We start from the raw sequence: 24,492 nt of genomic DNA on the forward strand, positions 1-24,492 counted from the left end.
CTTATCCCAAGCATGTATTATCTTAGTCCAGGAGTGGCTTAGTTGGGTCTGAATTCCTCCCAAGGTTGCAGTCAAGCTGATGGCCCAGGATGCAATCGTCTGAAGACCTGACTGGGCTAGGACACTTACTTGTAGGCCTGCTCATGTGGTTGTTGATAGCTGTTGTTGACTGTTGGCCAGAGAACTCAGTTTCCCACCATGTCACCTCTCCGTAAGTAGCCTAAATTGTCCTCATGGCATGGCAGCTACATTCCCACTCCAGAGAACAGACCCAAGAAGGACAGAACCCATGATAGAAGCTGAAGCCTTGTATAGCCTAATCTCAGAAGAGACATACCATCAATTCTGTCCTGTCCTATGGGTCTCACAGGTCAGTCCTGGTACAATGTGGAGGGGACTGCTTGAGGGTGTCAATACTAAGAGGTTATAATCCCTGGTGGCCATATTGGAATCTGGCTACCATCCTTGACTTTCACACTGTTCTTTCAGCATAGAATGTCCTTCCATCTTATCTGTCTGCCTTCTGCTCATCCCTAAAGACTACTTCAAATGTAATTTTTCAGTAAAGAATTCCCCATTAAAATTCATGATTCTAATGATTATTAACACACTAATCACATTGTTCTGTGATTACTTGTTTACAAGTAAAAAGGTAGAAACATGGCTTGCATTCAGGAAATTTACTTTGAAAGTGATTCCTAAGGAACAGGCATGGAGACTGGGAAGAATGAAACATGAGAGGAGGGAAAGGCAATCCAAGAGGTCATTACTGAGCTGACCAACACTGTAGGCAACTGAGCTCTATCCACTAGGGATCTTCTGAGGGACTATGTCACATATAACTAGAATTGTGTGCCTGAAAAACAAAGAGCAGTGTAGTTACTCTCCAGATCCTGTCTTCCCAGTAATCAAAACTGGATTCAGAGAGTATTGGCAATGGTGCAAAAAGCAAGAGATATGGGATATAGCAAGTACACTTGGGATACACTGGTAAACAGCAGGCGTCCATAGCAGTGGCCTGAACAAAACATTGGGATGGAAGGTTGTAGATGTCCAACATACATGTATGGATCCCAATTAAGGCCAGGGATGGTGCCTCATTTGTCTTTGTATCCCATCTCCAGAGAACAGGGCCTGGCAGCTAGAAAACCTTGCCATCACATATGATCATCCTGGAGACACTTACTTTATTTATCAAATATGTACTAAGTACATACTATGAGGTAGGCACAATGCAAAGGTCTGACAGTCCTGGTAGAGTGATTTACGAAATATATGATAACCAGTAATGCACAGGTACTGACCAATAAAAATGAACACCAGTCCTTCATAAGCAGTAAGGTTATCTTGGAAGTTGCTTTGTTAATTCAAACCTGAATAATGAGGCACAAACCAAAAATTATGGGCCTTTTTGAATTTTGGGCTGGAGGCTGGAGGAAGGAAATGTCTTAGGTGCTTTCAAGAGAGAGAAAGGGGAATGGCCATTGACTATAGAAGGAAAAGACATTTCCAAGATGGGAAGGAGGGTGTGGGAAATGACACACACAAAAACACAGATCAGCCATTCCAAAATAAGCAGACAGTCCCTTTGTGCAGCTGTGAATGAATCAGGAAAACAAATAATAAAAAGTCTCAAGAATTATCAAGCATCAAGATAGAGAAATATAAAGTGTCAAACAACATGTTAAAATGTCATGCTCAGGGTCATATTAGAGATATAAAACTTTAAGAAGTCACTGCAAGGATGGGGCGCCTGGGTGGCTTGGTCGGTTAAGCGTCCGACTTCGGCTCAGGTCATGATCTCGCGGTCCGTGAGTTCGAGCCCCAAGTCGGGCTCTGTGCTGACAGCTCAGAGCCTGGAGCCTGTTTCAGATTCTGTGTCTCCCTCTCTCTCTGCTCCTCCCCTGTTCATGCTCTTTCTCTCTGTCTCAAAACTAAATAAACGTTAAAAAAAAAAAAAAAAAAGAAGTCACTGCAAGGAAAGTTCTATGCTTATCTATAGTTTGGACACTGAGCTTCTGGAAGGGCTGCTCAGAAATGCTTTTTGATCAAATAAATGATTGAAGTTTAAACTTCTCATGTCCAAATGAGCAAACTAAATCCTGGACTTCTGTTTCAGATTAAGGAAGTTTTAAAACACTGTTATTCCCACCCTAACCAAGAACACAAAAAGAATAAGTTCTAAAATCATTTTTTCAAACCCTTTGGAGACCTGAGAACATTAAAACAACAACAACAACAACTTAAATAATGGTCTCTTCCTAGAGAAGAGGAGAATCAAGGCTGTTTTCATGCCGCACAGGGTGGTGGAGGAGGACTCTTCTACAGACAAGGGTCTGCTCTACAAGACAAACTGAAAGATGTTTTACAGGCTGAAGGAAAATGCCACGTGGATTCTTTGATCACTAGTAAGGAATGAGGAATACCGGAAAGAGCAAACTGTGTGGGTAAGCATAAACACTTTTAAAATTATCATATTATATTAATTTTTAAATCTATTAATTAAAACAAAAATAATGAGTATTTTATAGGGTTTAGAGCATACAACAGTAAGAACAAATGTCAACAGAAGCATATAAGGTGGCGGGGGAGTAAATTTAACAACAATGTTATAAATTCTTACAGTGTGTGTGAAAGCTTAAGACATCCTGTAAAAGACTGTGATAATCTTAAAATGTTTATTATAATCCAGGCCAACCACTCAAAAAAAAATGACATAAAGAGGTATCACTTACAAAGTTGAGGGATGAGGGGCACCTGGGTGGCTCAGTCGGTTAAGCATCCAACTTTGAGTCAGGTCATGATCTCATGGTTCATGGGTTCGAACCCCATGTTGGGCTCTGTGCTGACAGCTCAGAGCCTGGACCCTGCTTCAGACTCTGTGTCTCTCTCTTTCTAACCTTCCCCTGCTTGTGCTCTCTCTCTCTCTCTCAAAAATAAATAAACATTAAAAAAAAAAGTTGAGGGATGAAATGGAATGGAATATTGAAAAAATATACTTGATTCACCCAAAAGAAGGCAGAAGAGAAGTAAAGGAAAGATGGACAGATGGGACAAATAGAAAATAAAAATAAATATCAAATGGTAGACATAAACCCATGACAACACTAATTATTGAATTTAAATAGAAAAAAAGCCTGAAATACAGTATCTGACAGGACAAAAATGAAGACTTAACTATTTGTTGTCTAAAAGGACACCTTTGAATATAAAGACAAATCAGTTGCAAATAAAAGGAAGAAGGAAAAAGATCTGACATATAAACAATAAGCAAACAAAATCTAGAGTGGCTGTATTAATGTCTGACAAAGTAAACTTCAAGACAGTATTATAAGGAATAAAGAAGGACATTCCGTGATGATTAAAGAAATTTATCTCAAAGATGTAAACAGTCCTAAGTGGTGTATTAAATCACAGAACTCCAAAACGCATGACTCCAAAACGCAAAGACTAACATAACTAAGGGAAGAAATGGATAAATCCACAATAATAGAGATTGCAATGCTCAATTCTCAGTGACTGATAGAAAAACCTACAAGAAATTGTTTGCAATGCGTGTATATGATAAAGGACTTGTACCCAGAGCATACGAAGAACTCTGACAACTCAATTGTAAGACAAAAAAAAAAAAAATCCAATTTAAAAAATGGGCAAAGGACTTAGACACATAAAAGAAGATATAGTAATGGCCAATAATCACCTGAAAAGATGCTCACCGCCATTACCCATCAGGGAAATGAAAAGTAAAACCATGGTGTTATGCCACTACATGGCCAATGGAAAGGTTAAAATTAAAAAGACTGGAAACACCAAGTGTCGGCAAACATGTAACAGGCATTAAAACTATAATATGTTGTTAACCAAAGACAATATGGCTTAACCAGTTTGGAAAATAATTTTCCCTACAGCCTGTTAACTCCATTCCCAGCTATTTACCAAGAAGTAAAAACAAATGTCCACACAGAGCAGCTTTATTTACAATAGCCCAAATCCAGAAACAAACAAATTGTCTATCACTGGGTAATATAGGAATAAATGATGGTGTATTGTGGTAGATTCATACAATGATATACTAGTCAGTAATTACAAGAATAAACTAGTTATGCACACAACATGGATGAACCTTTAGAAAACATTGTTGGTCAAAAGGAGCCAGACACAAAGAGACTATACCATATGAAACCCCAAAGCAGGAAAAACTAAACTCCAGTAATAGAAATCAGCAAGTGGTTATTTATTGAGTGTGTGTGTGTGTGTGTGTGTTGGGGGTGGGGGGTGTAGAATTGCTAGAAAGGAACAGGAAAGAATTGGCTGAAGTGTTACAAAGTGTTCAATAGTGTGTTTGGGGCAGCAGTTACATGAGTGTATAACATTGACAAAGTTCATTAAATGCCCCGGCAAAATTCATTAAATGCAGTAAAAAAGTTAGATTTATTCATTTTATTGTATGCAAATTATACCTCAGATGAAAAAATATCCCACCTAAATTCAAATAAATTAGAAAAACTTGAAAGTCTTTATATTAATCAGATATTGGTGACAACAATGTCTAACAACAATAAACAACCCCAAAACTCAGTGGTTTGCAATAGCAAATACTTGTTTCTTGCTCACAAGTGGCAGGTTGACCGGTAATCCTGTGGGTCTCGTCTCCTCTGGAAGTTCTAACAGTTGCCCACCCAGCACAAGATTTTCTCAAGATGCCATTAAAAGCAGAAGAGTTTTGAGGAGTCAGAGCCCTTAAAACCTCAGCTTATAACTAGCATCCTGTCACATCACCTTCTATTGGCCAAAGCAAATCATGTGACCAAGTCCAAGGCCAATAGGACAGGAAGATACTCAACTCCCAGTGAATCGTGACAAGGGTGGAGAAAGAAGGAAAAACTAATACAATCTCACTGTCCCAGGTAGGGTAAGAAGTGGGGTAAAAACCACATCTCCTGACAACTAGTGCAGTACCTCTGAATTAGACCACACTATCTCTGTAGAATCTAAAAGCCCCAGCTGTGTTCGAGAGGAAGCTTCCAGAACATCTTCACACTCTTTGACAGAGAAGTGTGATGAGACCAGAACAACACAGTGCTCAGTGCAGGTCTGAGACAGAAAGTCTCACTGTGAGACACACAGTCAGAAGGCTACCACAGAGTTCTCTGTGCTGGGAGAAGAAACATCTGTTAATGGAAAGAAATGCAATACAGCCATCTAATGGATCTTGGATGTCATAGGCCTGCTTCTGCTTCCCTGAGAACAGAAATAGATCACACCACAAGGACAGGCTGTGTCTCCACTTAGGAGGTTTGAGTTTGAGCATGGGTGTCAGCAGGCAGGTAGGCAGTAGGTACATGAACTGTCACTGGGCTGCTTCTTGGTTTGGAGTAGCTGTTCTTCAAATCTTTGGGAAGCAATATTCCCTAATTTGAGCACACCCCAGCATAAACACCAAAGAAGGGGGTTCGACATAACTCTATTCCAAGGGAAGGGAAGAAACTACACCAATTCTTACCCACCTACATCTGGTAAAGACCAGGTCTGAAGACAGGTGGTGACCATTTCTGCTGCCTGTACTTTCACAAACCAACCAGAAAGAAACTTCAGCTTCTGTGTCCCTTCCAGGCATGTTAAACCATTTTCTGTGGTTTAACCAACCATGGGCACAGAGTAAGCACAGCAAGAACCTCTCTGAGTTCAGTCCCTTTCCACAAAATTATGGTCTGACCAGGCCAGTGATCTGAGCTTCCCCAAATCTGCCTGACTCCAAACATTTTTCTACTACTCCAGTCAACTGAAGAAGTTATTTGATTTCATTCACTCATCCAACCAACAATGATTGCTCACCTGCTATGTGTCAGGAACTCTGTTAAGCCCTGGGGATAAAGCTGTGCAGGAGGAAAACTTGGTCCCTTCCTTTGCAGAGCTTATAAACAAGTAGACAAGATAGATATTGACAAAGCAGGTAATGGGAGTTAAAAAGCAGAATTACACGGGGTCTTCAGAGCCTGGGGAGTCACAGCAAGGACTCCTAGTGTATCTAAAGGGTAGTGAGGAGCCATTAAAGGCCCAGTACTGCATGACCACAGGCTTTGTCTGCAGTTCCTGAAAGCTTTCAGGTAACAGGGCAATGCTTCAAATGCTACATCTTTCTGAGCTCCATCCTGCCTTGTGGGGTTTCAAGCTGAAGAGTATTCAGATGCACTTAAATTTCCACAAAGGCAGTATCTCTGAATACATGTCCACTGAGGTCTGAAATGGCTTTTGGAGCCCTTTAGGGTGTCTGGCTGGGCAGGTAGAGGCCTAGATCCCAGAGACCACACAGAGGCTGCTCATCCCCTCTCCTACCTCCATCTGCACTGTCCCAAGCCCGAGGGGAAAAGTCCTTGCATTGTGATAAAGCGCCTTCTCTACTAGGCCATGCAGTTGGCTGACCATTGCCAAGCTATTTTTGAAAAAGAAGGAGTGGCAACTCTTATTTAACACAGTCTCTTTACCCAGCCCACTGTGTAAGGTTAGAAAAGTGACTTAAATCCTCACCCCCTTTTCCCTTTGCCATTACTCAAATGAGTAGAGCAAACCTGAAAGTCAAAGGTCTAGCTGACACTCTTGAAGTATCATGGGAGACCTAAAAATAAGAAAAATAAAACTAAAACATAATTCCCACAGAAAATGTAGCTGGAAAAATATCTTCTATTTCCAATTATACATTCCCCAGAAAGCGTAGAGCCAGGACCACAAAAGTGGTCAGCAACAGTGGTTAATTTTGTGCGGAAGGGGGTTGGGTTTTCTCCTGCCCCCCACCTAAGTGTTCTATTTAAAAGAAACTACCATTTGTTAAAATTTGGCATTTGGACAGCACAACTTTCTATTTGTAAACAAACAGACAACTTAGGCATAGTTTGTTCAGCTCCCCCAATAATAACAGAATTGCCCAGACAGGTTTGAGGAGTGATATATGGGACCATGTGCAGAAGGAAAGGAGCCTGGAGGGTGAGGTACTGGAGCCTCAGAGGGGCTTAGGAACTTGACATCAGAACCAATGGAATCGATTGAGGGAGATTTTGTTTCTTCTGACTGTGTGGGAACTCTAGCAAGAGAGGGTATTTGGGGAAATGATTTTTCTAATTTGATCCCAGAGTAAACCAGTATGATAGCTTTGCCCTGCAGCTGAAACTCAGCTGCTCAAGAAACATCAGGCCTTCAGAGGGAGGCCTGTCATATCACCAAGAAGATGTCAGCATTTTCCTCCAAGCAGGCTCTGATCTTGCCTTGGGCTGATCCACACAAGAGTGCAGGACAGGTCAGGGGCTGGGGCTCCCTGGCTCCCCCTTCCCGCCCTCACTGCTCAGCATGCCAGCAGTGTGGGAGAAGCATGAGAGGAGATTGATTATGTCTGCCAAGGGTTGACCCAAAATAAATTACAGTGCCCCTCACTTTTGCTTAAAGGCTCCAAGCCAGGCTTGCCTCTTAGTTTGTGCACAGAGTTCATTCTGATGCAGAGAAGGTGAATGTGAACACATATATGCATGCACACACAGGGCTCCATCATTATCTGCACCCCCTCCTTTCCTTCTATCAGCAAATATATTTAGGGAACTCCTGCTGTTTGCTGGGCACTTTATCTGGAAGTCACATGGTGGGCCTAGAGGTGGCTGAATTGGGTGAAAATGAACATCAGCAGAAGGTGACTTGGACAAGGGAGAAGAGTGGATAGTGATTTGAACTGCTCTCAGCCATGTTGGAATCAGTGTGAGAATCCTACAGGATGTTTAGTGGGTATCATCATTCCATAGTTCTGGGATTAAGGACACAAAGCCATTCATTTTCTCTCATCTTAAACCAAGTAGAGCTAGCAGGGAGGACAACTTACTCTATGAAGCAAGGAGAAAATGCTTTTCTATTGAAGATATTTATCCTTCTTTGGCTGGTCTGTGTGTATGCCCTGTTCCCAACAGTTCCCTCCTGCCCCCAATAAAGGCTAGCAGTCTGGGGCCCTATCCTGTGTGGTAGGCTGGATAATGGCCCCTCAAAGATGTTAGCAGTCTAATCCCTGAAACTTGTGATGTTACTTTACACAGATGGGTAGGACTTTGCAGATGTGATGAAGAACCTTGTATGGGAAGATTCTCGTGGCTTGTCCTGGTGTACCCAATGTAATCTTTGATAACAGGGTAGCAGGAGAGGCAGAGTCAGAGAAGGAGAAGCCTAGGTGACAACAAAAAGAGAGGGATGCAGAGTCAGAGGGAGGACATGCTACTCTGCTGGCTTTGAGGATAGAGGAAGGGGTCATGAGCCAAGGAATGCAGGCAACCTCTGGAAGCTGGAAAAAGCAAGTAAATGGAGTGTACCCTAAAGCCTCCAAAAGGAAGGTAGCTCTTCACCTTGATTTTACACTTCTGACCTTCAGTGTATAAATTTGTGTTTTTGGCCACTAAGTTTATGGTAATCAAGAAATTAAAAGAAAGATAATAGAAACTGATAGAAAACTAATACAATATGTTAGTGCAAGATTGCTTGGTTTTCAGTTGCCAGTCTGTGCTTCCCTTTCCCAAGACCACTCAGCTCCTACTTGAGGCATTCCAGAAGGGACTGAGGATGGACTCCCATCACCCCCAAGCAATCACTGATGAGAGCTGGTGGACATAAATCGCAGTTCCCTTGCCCTTGAGATAGATACTCTGCAGTGTGGGTTCCACATAGGTTCCTCAGTTTTCCCTGTGAGATTAATCCCCTGGTGCCCAGTGCAGGAACTGGCTCAGTTAAGCATCTGGCTGCCTTCCTTTCTCTGTCTCACTTTCCGACTGTCCCTTAGATGCCTCCTGGGATCACTATGTATACTTGAATCCTTGTCTCTTGGTCTGCTTCTTAGGAAACTCAAACTAAGATGGAGTATAATCAGAGCCCTGCTTCCCTGACCTAGAATCAATCACTTGCTTAAATCAAGTGACTCAACCCAGACCCACTAGATAGTTGCGACCTAGAATATGAACCTTAATCAGAGAGATGAGGGACCCTAAACCAAGGAGTGTTTGGTCCTAGGGGAGCCTCCTGCCCCACACTGCTCCTGCCAACATCTGAGTCTCCCCCTGTTTTAGGCTCCATGAGCCCCTATAAACCTTCCAAAGAATAGCTTCCTCTTGGGGCGCCTGGGTGGCACAGTCGGTTAAGCGTCCGACTTCAGCCAGGTCACGATCTCGCGGTCCCGGAGTTCGAGCCCTGCGTCGGGCTCTGGGCTGATGGCTCAGAGCCTGGAGCCTGTTTCCGATTCTGTGTCTCCCTCTCTCTCTGCCCCTCCCCCGTTCATGCTCTGTCTCTCTCTGTCCCAAAAATAAATAAACGTTGAAAAAAAAATTAAAAAAAAAAAAAGAATAGCTTCCTCTTACATTAACTAAAGTTGGTTCCTATAACCAACTTTGCCATCAAAGAACCATAACGGATAAAGGATTGGGGAAAGAATGAAGGAAGGATGTGCACTCTTTGAAAAGCAGGAAGGAAAAACAGGTGAAAAAGCAGACTTGCCACCTTGGAGCCTTAAAGATGGTTTTTCAGTGTTTTCCAAATAGAAGCCTCCAGAGCATCCATATTGTTCTTTTGCTGCCAATATCAGCCCTTTCCTCAGGACAGGCATTGTCTAGGTACAGACACATGACTATTCTATGGGAGTTTACTAAGCTGGAATTTGACAATTTTGAACTTGAGAGAATTCTTTAATGAGCAAAAAAGCAGGTGCCCAGGAGACCTACCCTCTCTACTGTGTAATGCTTGAAGGTGATAGAGACCCCTCTTTTGTTATTCTAGGTAGACACATGATGGGCTGAGCCAAGGATATGTAGAGATTGAACCTTGATGTCATAAAAATAGCGGAGGAGAGAAGTACAGCCATTATCCCCAAGAAGTTTGTAGTAATTTTGTTCAGTGGTTAATGGACAACAATAGAATGTGTTGAAATAGTGACAATGACACTTAGATTCAAGAGGAGTGGTGTTTATTTCTAACTCTGCCACTAATTATATAACTGTAGGCAGGAAACATCACCCCCTACATCCCTATTTCCCTCAATTATCAAATGAGAGGATTGGATAATATGATCACTCCCTGGCATTATGACTATAGAAAAACATGATTCTTGGATGATCTGGTACCAGCCAATTTATCATGACCAACTGTCAAAACAGTGAAGTTGAAGTTGAGTAAACATGCTCCCCACCCCCTCCCCTGGCCTGCATGGCTGTCTCCTATCATACCCAGCATTCATGGGAGTTTGTACATGGAAATTCAAATTCTTTTCTTCAACATGAATAGAGGCAGAGGAATAGGGATACAGCTCTAAGCCTAACTTCACTCTCAAATAACTGGTAGACTAGTGCTGTAGGTGAATGTGTTGGCTTTAAAAAGAGAAAAAGTCAAAAGAACATCTTATTCCTTATTAGGCATAAAATGAAAATATCTCTGTTCCCTCCAGAATGTAAGGGCATTGAGTTTCTTAAAGCTGCTTTAAAAGAAATATGTTCATTTTGGGGATAGTTAAGCTTATGGTTTTCCATAAAACTGCCTCATCTTAGGACTCTAGCTAAAACCTCTAATCTGCTGAACCAATTCATTTAGTAAATGTCTTGAGCACTTGCTATACAGCAGACGTAGTTAAGCAATGGAAGTACAAAGCCATATTCATACTCCCTTTTATTTTAAAATCTCACCTTTATTCATTTATCACACAACCATATTCTGGACACCTATTATGTCCTAGAAACAGAACTAGTCACTGGAGAAACAAGAGTGAACCAGATAGTCTCAATCTTCAGGTAGTTCCCAGGTAGGAAGTGAAGAAGGTCAGCAAAAATGGGTTATTTTGATATTGTACAAAGATAGATATACATATGCAAGGAACTGAAAGTAAGGAGTGGTTGATGGCTACGTGGAGGAGTCAGGAAAGACCCTCGAAGTTTCTGACTCTTCGGCAAAGGTATAAAGGAACCAGACGATTGGGGAGTTGGTTAGAGAAGGTTGGTGAGGAGAATTCTAGGTAAGGAGACAGAGGTGTGTAAAGGAAATCTGTTTCCTTGTCAAGGGTTACAAAGACCAAACTTGTCAGAAACAGGAAGAAAGGAAGACATTGTCTTCCTGAAATGTTTTTCTTTCCCTCTTCCTATGGATGTAAAAATCATTCAAACAGCCCCAAGTGAATGAAAAAGCTCAGTTTACAAACATGAAATGTTTGTGTGGTCAGCTGTCTTCTACCACCAGGGAGGAGAGGGCCAAACTACGGCATCTCTTGGGTCTAGGTTTAAACCCAGCTCAGCCACCTCCTAGATCCAGAACCTCCCCAACAAGGTTGGGAAAGTTACTATAAGATGATACCATTAAGAGGATTCTTCTAAAAATTGTTGGGAGAATTAAATCAACAAATGACTATAGAATCATCTGCTAAGTGATCAATAAATACTACAATTACTAGGAAAAATTTTTTTTTGCTTTCCTATAATGAGTAACCTTTTGGTCCCAATGACAAACATTTGTAGTTATTAAGTGTGTCAAGTAATAATTGCACAAGTTTATTATTTACACCAACAAGTTGAATATGGAGCCAGTCATAGTCACTTGAAATGTACAAACATCTACCTATAAAACAAATTCTAGTCTAATTCCTGGGTAATTTCATTTTTGTTTTATTTAAAGTGTCACACAGATGAGGAACATTGATGTCAATTTTTCCTTTCCAAACGGTATCACTTGCAAGCAGACATTCTTGTATACAAATAACATTTTTATTATAAAGTCCTGGCACAGTTCGAAAAGTGATTCGGTATGACTTTGTGTGATTTGGAGCTTAATGGAGTAATGCATAGACTGCAGTTCTGAACTCCTGGTCTAACACTTACCAGCTGCATGACATAGAGTAAGTTAACTCACCTCTGTCCTTTCTTTCATTCATGTTTATACTGAGATTATGAAGTTGCTGTGACAATTAGATGAGTTAATTCATACAGTGTGCTTAGGACAGTAATTGACATACACCAAGTTCACAGTAAAAGTTAGATAATGTTATTATCATTACAAACATTTTAGACATTTACCCAAAATGGGTTATAACCCAATTAGTAAAAGCCATAAAGATTATCGACTGAAATTTTCTATATTAGATTGCTATATAACAAGTCACCTCAAATCTCCGTGGCTTAAAACAAAAATAATCATTGCTTATCTCATATGGTTTCTGTGGGTTAGGATGTGGAAGCATCTCAGCTGAGTGGTTCTGTCTCCGTCCATGATGAAGCTGCCGTCAGTCAGCTGGTGGCTGATCTGAGGTCATCTTGCACAGATGTGGGCTGGATCAGCTGGGGCTTCCTGGACAACGCTGTCTGTCTCTAGTGGCTTCTCCATAAGGTCTCACAAGCATGGCAACTGCAGGTGCCCAGAGTTCTTACACAGATGCTTCAGGGTTCCCAAGTCTCTTGTTGAGACAAGGGAGAGAAAAGAGAGAGAGAGAGAGAGAGAGAGAGAGAGCCCTGTCACCTTTTCTGACCCAGCCACAGAAGTCATGGAACATCACTTTCACCATATCCACTGTGGAGATAAGCTTCCCAAGTTCAAGAGGTGAGAAGAGTGACTGTCACTTATAAAAAGAGCATGTGCGATAGGAGATGATAGACAGTAGATACATAGATGATACATCTTTGAAATTACAAATCTGCCACCTTTTCCTCAGTGACACTCAAGACCCCTCTCCTGGCACCAACACAGCCTCATTCACTGACTTGGAAAAGACACGGAGCCTTTTCTGTGCATTTGGGGCCCGTATTTTCTTGAAATGAGAGATGGCACAGGGTATAGACTCTAGGGACAGCCTTAAATTAAATCTCAATTCTATGATTCAGTTCTATGACTGGGTGGCCTTGAACAAGTTACTGAATCTCTTGGTGCCTCAGTTTCCTGACATGTGAAATGAGGGTAATAATGACACCTGAAAGAGCATCTGTGAGCAAGAAAGATGTCAGCACATACCGGTGCTCAGAGCAGTGCCTGGTGAGCTGCAAGCCCTCAAATAGATAAGGCAGTCACTGTTATTATCATCAGTTATCCCCATCGCCATCACTCTGTGGGTTGCTTTCAAATGAGTGTCCTTGAGAAGACAGGTGACAGAGGAGTCCCGATTGGAGTTCCCCGGAAGTAGTGTCTGAGACGTGGGCTCAAGTGCCATTGGTTGGTTTGGTGATTCCGTGAAGTAAGAATGTGGCGTGGGAAAGCAGGAGACAGGGCAGAGAGCAGAGCCGATAAAACGTGCACTGTTGAGCTGTTACCCTGATGGCAGCCGGGCAGCCAGAACACAGAGCAAGCCTCCAAAGTTTCCCGCTCCTGGAGGTTGGAGCATTTATCCACGACCTCCTAGTGGTGGCCGAGGGTCCCTTGAGGGTTGGGCGAGGGTCATTAACTCCTCCGTGTCCACACTGTGCTTAAGGGCAGGCTGAGCAGCCCTGTCCCACTTCAGAAAAATCCCTGAAGCAGCAAAAGAAAGAGGATTCCAGGCGGAACCGGCAGCAGGCACCAGACTGCCCTCTAGAACTGCGCCAGAATCCGGGCGGTGGGGGATGGGCACGCAGAGTCAGCCACAAGACCTGTCTCAGCACAGCCCAACAGCTGGGCACGGGAGCTGCCAGTCACTGGGCACTGAGGGGCTGTGAGCTCCTGGTGATGCCACAGTGCCCGAGGAGCATGAACCGTTGCTGGGCTCAGAGCAAGGCAGATACCGGCCTTGCTTTCAGTAGCCCTAAGGGTGTGGGTGTGGCCAGGGACAGTATTTCCATCTGAATGTGTCCTAGTACACTTAGAGCCAAAAGGTAGGTGCTGCGAGGGCAGGATCTTTGTTTTGTTCATTGGTGAACACCACAAGTGTGCCTAGAGGAGTTCCTGACACACTGTAGCCCTCAGTAAATATTTGCTGAAGGAAGGAAGGAGGGAAGGAATGAACTAATCCTTCAAAGGCCCAATATCCATCTCTCCTACTCACATGGGGCCTCCCTGTTCTCCTCTCCATACTTAACGAAAGAAAGGTCCACCTTTGAAGTCAGAAATAAGGATAAGACCATTTAAAGACTGCCTGAAAAATAACTACAATAATAATAATAATTCCAAGGCTCAAATGGCAACATACCCCTCCAAGCAGAGCAATTGGGCTGGGCTGCCCTCTGTGGGGGTGGAGGTGCTTCATTCACTCCAGACAGTCCAGTGCAGCAGAAAAGGCACAGTGATCATTGAAAGGCTGGCACAGCCTTAATTGTAGTGTTAGGTTCCGTCTCCAGCCACCAAGGAGAGCTCTGAAGACCAATTTGCAAGCTGCTGCTTGGGGTCAGATGTGGGACTTTACTGCCAGAGGTGAAACTCAGAAATAATTTGGAGCCCAATTCGGTTCCTGTCTGTCTATCTTGATGTCTGCCCTGCACACTGGGGCTTGAGAAGAAGTCTGCTAATGAGCCCAGCTCCACTTTGGGGTTGTGCTTTCCCCACACTTTGGGGATGTGCTCTCCCCACTGCACTGGCAGCCGGTGGTTCTCGGGAACAGGGCCACAGCACCCCTGAAAGGAGGCAAGAGAAAAGGCTACCGGTTGCTGTGTGCACATGCAAGAGAAGCAGAGAGAGCCCCGAGTCTCCCAATGTAGAGAGGAATGAAATGAACCCTGCAATCAGTGGCAAGGGCAGCCAGGCCTGACACTGGCAGGTTATATGCCGTCCGTGCACAGCATAGTGTCAGCCAAACATTTCCAGCACTTGGGAGTGACCAAGCCCATAGGCAGACCCAGGTACAGAGACAAAAACATCTACATACAGAGAAGCGAACATTCTGTTCACTCGAAGCTGAAGTTTGTGTTAGCCCCAGAGCAAGGCAGGCTGAGGGGGCTATAAACAAACCACTGGGACACGTAGCAGGTCTTTTTAAAACTCTTCCTCCCTTTTAAAAGAGAGCAGAAGACATTTTGCCAAGTGGGAGGTTGGTGGAGGTGGGGGAGGGGGCAGACAGAGAATCAGAGAACCAGTGTGACAGTCAGCCACAGGAAAATTCAACTTTTACAAATTGAATTAGAAACTTCCAGAAGAGGGCAAACTGAGTGTGTCACACCATGTTAATACTCCCTAATTTACTGCAAAAATCCCATACCTGATTTTTTTTTCTTCAGAAAATAACCTTTTTAGGATTTGCTTTCATAGACAAAATCAGACATTTTCCAAAATGGCAGATTTGCTCAGTAATATATATTTGATTTGATTTGATCTTTTTGAAATGACAAATGAATATGGGTACATTGGGTGTTGGGAATTCATACCTTGAGGAAAGAAAACAACTAACTGAAACCCAAGCATATAAAGATCAGGTGGGGCCTAATATACTCCCTTGAAGTCGTCAGTGAGTAGGAACAAATTGCTTTCTCTCAACCCTTCTCTACCTCAGTAGTTTCCAAACTCATGTGAGCAGTGAACTCCTTTCAAATGCAGATTGACACAAAGCCCCAAATACCAAACAGGTTCAAGCAGAGGGATCCTGGGGAAGCAGGTAAGGGCTTGTGAATCTGGAAGGGTGCCCCCAACTCTCCATCTGCTATCACCCCAAGGAACCCCGCATATGCATCCTGGGTATGCCATGGAACACAGTCTGAGCTTCTCTGTAAAAATACACAGAAGTGGGCTCTACAGAGGGAAAAACATTAAGAAGTTTGTTTTACACTCCTGCTCTCAAACCTATTTTTATAAAAATAACAGTATATCTTTCCCAAGATAAAAATCATCAGTGGCTATTAGGAAGTAAAAGAGTCTTTCAATTTTAAAAGCATACATGAATTTTATAGGAAATCAGTTTTAGCTAATATTCTCAAAAGCCAGCATCTCTCGTTTTCAGGATGAGTTGTGGCATAACCCACAGTAACATGTAAATTTCAAAATTCATAACAACCTCTCAAGATAGATGTAGTAATCATTCTCCCTATTGAAGACACCATCCTGTGTTTCGCCTGTATCCATGAGGTAAATGGGTTGTTGGGCAAATCTATAGCCATTGAAGCTTGAAAGAGGGAAAAGCCTTAAAGCTGCAACTTTACTTTTTGGAATTAGTGGGTATGGTGGTGAGTCAGCTTGGAGGATGGGTCAAAGGATGGGCTCTAGTTAGAGTTACCAGAAAAGATGGATCAAACCAAACCTATAGAATAACCAGCTGGGACCTCTTCTGACTCTCTGCCCCAAAAGGTGGCCACTGAGCCTTACTCATCCTTGAATCCCCACGAATCAGTGCAGAATGGTTGTGGTTCTTACAAGATCAGCAGTCCTAACTTGCTTCATTCAGAACTCATTAGAATAATCCCTCCCGACACAAAATAGCTAGATTTATCTTTGAAGCAGTGCTACTCTCTGGTGATTGTTTTGTTGACAGTTTTGAAACTCTTGTAAGTTACATGAATTCAGAACGCTTCATTCACTTATTGGTAGAGGGAAAAGATGTTAATCTAACTACCTATAAGTAATTAATCAACTTGGAGAACAATTGAGTCTATTGATCAATTACTGTGTGTAAATTTAAGAGAAAGGTTTAACATAATGGACAAGAAGAGAACAGGAGTTGGAGTCTGAAGAGGTGGCTCAAATTTCAGGTCTGTCACTCACTCCGTGTCCCATAAGACACCTGAACTGCTCCCAACCTCAGTGTGTTCACCTATAAAATTCAAGGCTGGAAGAATATCTATCTCACAGGTTTATGAAGGTTTTATGAAGAATAAAATTGAAATATATGTAAAGCTCTCTTGCATAGAGCCCAGAAAAAATCAAAAACTCAGCAAATTGTATCTAGCATGAATAATAAAAAGAATAAACATTTTTTTCCCCTATAACCAGCAACAGGAAGAAATGATAACTAAGAGAAAAGAAGAGACAAGACCAAGAAAGAGCTGTTTTAACAGGGCAGCAGGATAAGGTCCTGTAGAAGAGATATCTCCTCCTTGTCCAAAATATGGCCCAATGTACACCCCTATGTGATTCCACGGCCATAGTGAATGAATACCATGTGAGTGGGTACCAAGTGTGTTTTGAGGAGCCTTTCTCTGTTTAGAATTTCCCACATTATAAGTCTGCCTTCCTTAGGTAGAAACCAGAATTAATCATTTCCAGATTCCTTTGTAAGTAAGACCCAGATATATGATTTCAACTCCCAATCACATATTCCCAACTTGATTTGGAAGAGAAACTAGTTGCCATGTAGAATCCATGTTCTGGTGAGGGTGACTAAGTATAGTGGAGAGAATTCCTATTTCACATGGAGCACTGGCTGAGGTCATGGAAATAGCACCTGCACCTATGACACCTGTAGAGCTGGTGTGCCTGATGGTAGTGGCATTGGGTCTCTCCTGGCATCATTAGCGGTACCATTTAGCCATCATTCTTGCTGCCTAGGCTCCATATCTAATTCTCTAGCCCTCTATAATGCTATGAGCTATCTAATATCTAAGAATAAGTTTACTTTATTACTTAACTAGTAGAGTGGATTCTGCTACTTGCAATTCAAGAATGCTGCCAATTGCCTACCTCAAGACCACCATTGCATCACAGCCCAGAAATGGGCACTCAGTAAATAATGCTCCTGAAAATAAATCACCAAAAGAAAAGCAAAAATTTTATACGTTCAGAAAATTGAGTCTTAAAAGTCCTGGTATATTATAAAAAGTCTTCCATTTTAGAAAATGGGTAATACAAACATTTAGGAAGAAAATGAATAAGCGTTGGTCATGACAGACTTTGTGCTCTGAATTTAGTCTGTGTTATCTCATCAAAATTGATTTCACTATGCAGAATTTGATGAATCAAGTACCACCTACTTGTTGATTTCAGTCATGACACATGCATTAGGTGCCACTGTCATAAACTGGAAGGCATTGGCAAACGTCTGTAGCCTATACTCTAACTCACCAGATAAAGATATAAATAGTGTGTAGGTGGGAAAGTTTCTAATCATCTGTAAGCACAACAGAAAAAAATACATCACTTCTATCCATTAATTATTGTTGTTTAAAAACAACCAGTCATTCATTTATTCATGATTTTTATTCAACAAATATTTATTTATTCAGGACAACCACATACCTGATGTTATGCTAGGTGCCAGAAATAATTAACAGTTACTAATATATCACTTGTCAATGGTGTAATTAAAATCAACTTTCCGGGTGTTTTCACTTTCAATGCTTAATAGACATGCAACATCGTTGTCTACAATCTCAATAAGATTGACTCCAGCTCTCTTTGCATGTTCTGGAAAGTTCCAAATTCCCCACCACCACCATAACAATTGTAAATACCTGAGGTGATATTTTTCCCATTCCTTCTGGCTATTATTTACAACCTGTCATGAATTATACCCCTTGCATTATATATCTTGTGACTTTTTTCTGAATCTCATTTTCCTAACTCTACTACCAAAGAATCCCATTTATAGAAACCTTTATGTACAGAACATATTTGAAGAGACAGAGATGTTTATATTAGAGCAGTATAAACAAGTACAAAATGAATATTTGCCATCTGAGCTGGGAAGTTCCTTGTTCCCTTTCAATGGGTTCAGTCACCACATCACCTCTATTCCTACTTCCCTTCTTTTTGTCCCTATGTCCCCTAATTCTTGCGTATTCATATATAACAAAGTCACTAATATATTGAGCTTTAGAGACAAGACTCTCATATGTGGATCCCAGCTCTACCTCCTATAATCCATATGACCTTGGGCAAGTTACTTCACCTCTGGAGGCCACAGTTGGCTCATCTATAAAATGGGGATCACTCTAGTTTACAGTGTTGCTGTAAAAGTTAAGTGAGTTACACTGGTCAGAGTGGCTAAAATTAACAACTCAGGAAACAATAGATGCTGAAGAGGATGTGGAGAAGTGGGAACCCTCTTGCACTGTTGGTAGGAATGCCAACTGGTGCAGCCGCTCTGGAAAACAGTGTGGAGGTTCCTCAAAAAATTAAAAATAAAACTACCCTATGACCCAGCAATAGCACTACTAGGAATTTATCCAAAGGATATAGGAGTGCTGATTCATAGGGGCACCCCAGTGTTTATAGCAGCGCTTTCAACAATAGCCAAGTTATGGAAAGAACCTAAATCTCCAACAACTGATGAATGGATAAAGAAGATGTGGTTTATATATACAATGGTATACTACTTGGCAATGAGAAAGAATGAAATCATGCCATTTGCAGCAAGGTGGGTGGAACTGGAGGGTACTATGCTAATGAAGTAAGTCAGTCAGAGAAAGACAGATATCATATGTCTTCACTCATATGTAGAACTTGAGAAACTTAGCAGAAGACCATGGGTGAAGGGAAGGGGAAAAAAATAGTTACAAACAGAAGTGGAGGAAGGCAAACCATAAGAGATTCCTAAATACAGAGAACAAACTGAGGGTTGATGGAGGGGTGCGCGGAGGAGAGGGGGAAATGGGTGATGGGCATTGAGGAGGGCGCTTGTTGGGATGAGTACTGGGTATTGTATGTAAGTGATGAATCACGGGAATCTACCCCCAATTCCAAGAGCACACTGTATACACTGTATGTTAGCCAATTTAACAATAAATTATATTTAAAAAAAAAAGTTAAGTTGGTTAATACATTTATATAGGCCTAGCACATGATGAATGTGTACACATGTTAGGATTTTTACTGTTGTTAACACAGACCTGCTCAATTACCCTATTTGTACCGTTACCTGTATTAATCTGTCTCATATTCTGGCCTGAGAAATGGTGGAAATGAATTTTTTTCCCTAAGAGAAATTCTATTTCCATTTCCTAAAATAATATATTTTATTGGCCTACATGAAAAGGCTCATGTAACAGGACAGAATGGGAATTAAGCAGTTAAGCACTTGGTTTTGAAGACAGATGGCCTAGATTGAAGCCTGGAACCACTCCTTACAATTTTTCTCCCATTTGGGCAGTTGGTCACTTCCTACTCTTGAGTTTCCTCATCTATAAAATAGGATAATAATTCTACCTACTGCAGAGGAATGTTTAAGGATGAAATAAGTCAATTCCTTGAGAAAGTAAAAATTAGCTTGGAATTTAAAGTAAAAGTCTGGCTATTATCAAGCTTGGTAAATAGAAAAGATAAAGCCAGCACCAAGTTAACCACAAACAACATTCCTCCCAAGGGCACCCTATAGCTGTAAAGCATTGCAAAACCCTTTCATTGGGTGACAAATGCTTTTTTACCCACTGAGAAACTCTGTTCTCTAAATCATAGACTCTGAGAAATACTGCTCTTTGAAATCATACCCAATGTGAATGAAACCCCACTCTGTTTGTTTCAGGCTTTGTGTCTTTTAAAAAAAAACCAAGCAAACATTTATTATCTTACAGTTTCTGTAGGTCATAAGTCCCGGGGGTTCACATGGTTCCTCTGCTAAGTTAAGGATTCACACAAGGACGAAATCAAAGTATCGGCAGGCTGCATTCCTTACCAGAGGCTCTGGGGAAAAGTGTTCTGAGCTCATTCAGATTGTTGGCTGAACTCAGTGCCTTGTTGTTGTAGGACTGAGGTCCCATTTCCTTTCTGGCTGACAGCCAGACTTGTCTGTGCTCCTGACAGCTTCCCACAAAAGCATCCTGCTCTTACCTAGAGAATCTAAGTCCCTTTGACACAGAAAAACAGCCCAGACTTACAAGCCATGTGCAAACCTTCAGGTAAGGAGTTTCTAGCTATAGTCCTCCACATCTACCTTAATTTTTCTGTCTCAAACAAGCAAAAGGATCTTGAGTCCATTTTGTATCCAGATTTAATGCTGACGCCTTATACATAGCCTTGCTTTGCTTTGAGTCCATCAGGATGTTGCTTCAGATGTTAAATTTCACCCTTCTCCAAAATCCTACAATTGTACTTTTTATTTTATTTGGCACAATAGACCACACTTCCACTAGCATGTTCTCTCCCTCATTTCAATGAGTCAATTATCTGGCTTAGTAGGACTAGAGACTTATCCCTGGTGTTCTTAGGCTGGTTGGGCTAGAAAAACTCTGTTTAAAATGCAGGCTGGCACATGATAACACTTGACTGAGTCTCAGCTATTATGAAAAATATAATAATAATTATTATAATTATAATAATAATTATTATTATCATAAACTCTGTGGATAAATTCAAATAAAAGAGCAATAATGTTGTGCCAAGGATAGAAGCTGTGAACAAGCCAATTGGAAAAAGCAAAAAACAAAAACAAATCACCATGCACTGTGTCTGCAGAAATCCCTGTAACTGCAGAGATTTTTCTGAAAACAAATTTCCACTTCAGAAATCTCTCTTGCTGTCATGTGACCCCACCCGTTAGTGTTTGCAGAAGCTGTTCAGTCATTTGAAGTACTTCAACATGCAGCGTGGCCCCATGTTTACTCCTCTGGACTGTGAGTTGAAACAATTAAGCCACAGCATGTGAGACTAAGAATTGATTTAATTTTTTTAATGTTTATTTATTATTGAGAGACAGAGAGACAGAGCATGAGAAGGGGAGGGGCAGAGAGAAGGAGAGACACAGAATATGAAGCAGGCTCCAGGCTCAGAGCTGACAACCCAGAGGTGGACGTGGGGCTCAAACTCACAAACCATGAGATCATGACCTGAGCCGAAGTTGGATGCTCAACTGACTGTGCCACCCAGACGCCCCTAAGAATTGATTTAAAATCACCCCTATAACTGATACTAAGTGAAAAAATAAGTTGACCTCAGAAATGTTCTCACTTCTTCCGACCAAAAATGTAAAATGTAAAAGATGTTTACAAACTTAATAATCATGAGTAACCCTGACATAATATAAAGGGCTTTGGGCTTTGGAGGATCTTTTAGAAACATACCTGACACCAACTTTGGGGTTCAAGGAGGACACTGGTGAGGATAGAGGACATGCATCATGAGAAAGATGTCCCTTAGAGCCGCTTCACCTTTCTGGCCTACCTTGGCAACATTTCTCATATGGGTAAATAATATTCAGAAAAATAGATTCAAAAGCCATTTATCAAACATTTAAAAGAGTTGAGTCAGTACCCAATAATTATTGGCACATGATAGACTCTCAATAAATAAATAAATGAACTCTGATATGTGTTTCAGGCAAAATACCACCCTCTGGAAATGTTAACATGAGAGCAAATACTGGCATGGGCATGATAAGGAACAGCCAGCAAGGAATATAAAAATAGTTCAGATGTAAATGGATAAAAGCATCCCTAGGGCCATGGAAGAGCAAAATATTTTGTGAAATTCAAAACAGACAAAGCAATTCAGCTCACTTGGGCAAAGGTGATGACTTAATGGTTCTCAGGTCAACTGGCCTGCCTTCTGTAACTCTATGGGTGTTGACTGGTGAGTGTTGGATGCATACATTTCCACAGTGTGTTTTTTGTTCCAGTCTCAGCAGAGACTCAAGCCCTTTTTTGTATGAACACTTCTGATTTTCAATATACAGGCTCCTACTTAGTTAACAAATAAGTACTATTCACAGGAAACACACAAACACCAATTCATTAATATGGTATTTGTTCTTTTCTGTTGTTCTGTGCTAATTTATTTGGAGGGCAATATTTAAGATGCAGTAAAAGACAATGAAAGATACAGTGAACTCCCAACTTAAGTAATAGAATCACCATCCAATTGAAATTCTATTTTTTTTTTTGCAGTTTTATACCTTTACTTGGCAATCAACCATTAGTTCTCATCCACATTAACAGTCTGTAAATTTTCAAAAGTGGTGACAGGTACATAGGTAACTAACATAAAGAGCTTGTTTGACGAGTCTTCATCCTCATTACATTTTCAGGACAACCGCACATGGATATGGTATGGAATATTCCTTATTTCTTTGGCCCAGACAGCTTTGTTGAAGCTGGTGTCAATGTGCATGTCTGGAGTTCCCATCTCCTTCATGGCAAATTTCTGGATCCCTTTAAGTGCCCAAGGGGCATGCTTCTTGAAACCACTCCACAGATGCACTTGTGAATGTTGATGTGTATTCTCTGGTCACTACTTCGTTGATAGCAGAACATCCCTTCTTCTCTCCACCCTTCTTTGTGGGACCCAAATTGGAAAGTCAAATTCCATCTCTGATTACAGACCCCTCATTCCTCACTTGAGTTATCAGCAATCCTGAATTTGGGGATTATTATTTCTATATCTTCTTTAAGCTTTTAAAGCATTTATAATTATACCTTATAAAGTCTATACAATATTGTTTGTATATTTTAGCCTAAGTATAACTAGTATCGTACTTTATTTTTCTGAAAATTGGTTTTTACTCAATGATATATTTTTGAGATTCATCCCTGTTGATGCATGTACTGCCTGTATAGTATTCCACTGTAAGAGTATACAGAACTTATTCATTCTTTGAAGTTGTTTCAAAAAATTTTTTTGTTATTATAAACAATGGTTTTCTATAGTACATAGTTAACAATAGGAATATACTATAACTGTTACTGCAACTACTACTAATGATAATAAGAGCTAACTTTTATTAGTCTGTTTGTTTTACTAATTTAGTGACTTAATTTAATTAGCTTTACTAATTAGTTTGTTTTACTAAGTTAATCTAAGAATCCTGTTAAGTGGATACATTATTAACTCCATTTTACCAATAAGGAAAACATTGGAGGGGTATTATTGAGTTTAGAATATAAATTTTCTAGCTTATAAAATATTACCCAATTATAAAATTTATATTCCCATCAGGCATATATAAAAATTTCTGTTGCTTCACAGTCTCATCAAAACTTGGTGCCATCAGATTTAAAATTTGTTTTCAAATATGTACATAGAGATTGCCAATGTAAAGAGTGCATTCATTGACTGTTTGAAATAGAGAGATCAGCAGAATAAAGGGAAGTGTATTTCAGGAACAGAAGTTAGGATCTGAAAACTCAGTAGAAATACCCTAACAGAAGATTACTAATTGGTAGTCTCACACACACGCACACCCAAGCAATAGAGCCATACACATGCTAATTCTTCTTTTACCCAGTAATAATTTCCTGTCAAAGACCATAGGGGGATATCTGAATTAGAGATCAGAGAATGGAAAATTCCTTTATCTCTAACTCTTAATTCTTCCCTACTTTTAATATTATGACTTTTCAATAAATGTTGTGTCCCTAAGCACCTCTGCTTTCTCCTTTTGTTATGAATTATTCATATAACACAGAACAAATCAATAACACTCCTTTTAACCTGAAGTTATCACTTTTCACCAGCAATCATTCATTTTCTTTTGTCTCCTCTAGGAGAAAGAAAAGTTTATTAGGTATGCTTGATCAATGTGAAAACACACTCAAACTAGAAACACAAGAAGATTAAAAGTCTTCAGTCCAAATCAGACCAAGGCCCCCTCCAAAAACAAAAAACTCCAAAAAACCCTTATAACTAACTAAACAATGGAAGACACCAATTTTCACTAGATCATTAGTATTAAACCTTTAAACCCATAGGGATTTT

General features: G+C 40.9%; 1 pseudogene; it reads right to left on the bottom strand.

Moving 5' to 3' along the window:
• Positions 1–22,713: 22,713 nt before the first annotated feature.
• Positions 22,714–23,083, bottom strand: LOC125162913 (60S ribosomal protein L31-like; annotated as a pseudogene).
• Positions 23,084–24,492: the final 1,409 nt, after the last annotated feature.

The sequence above is a fragment of the Prionailurus viverrinus genome, chromosome A3, assembly GCF_022837055.1.
Source record: "Prionailurus viverrinus isolate Anna chromosome A3, UM_Priviv_1.0, whole genome shotgun sequence".
NCBI classification, from domain to species: Eukaryota; Metazoa; Chordata; class Mammalia; order Carnivora; family Felidae; genus Prionailurus; species Prionailurus viverrinus.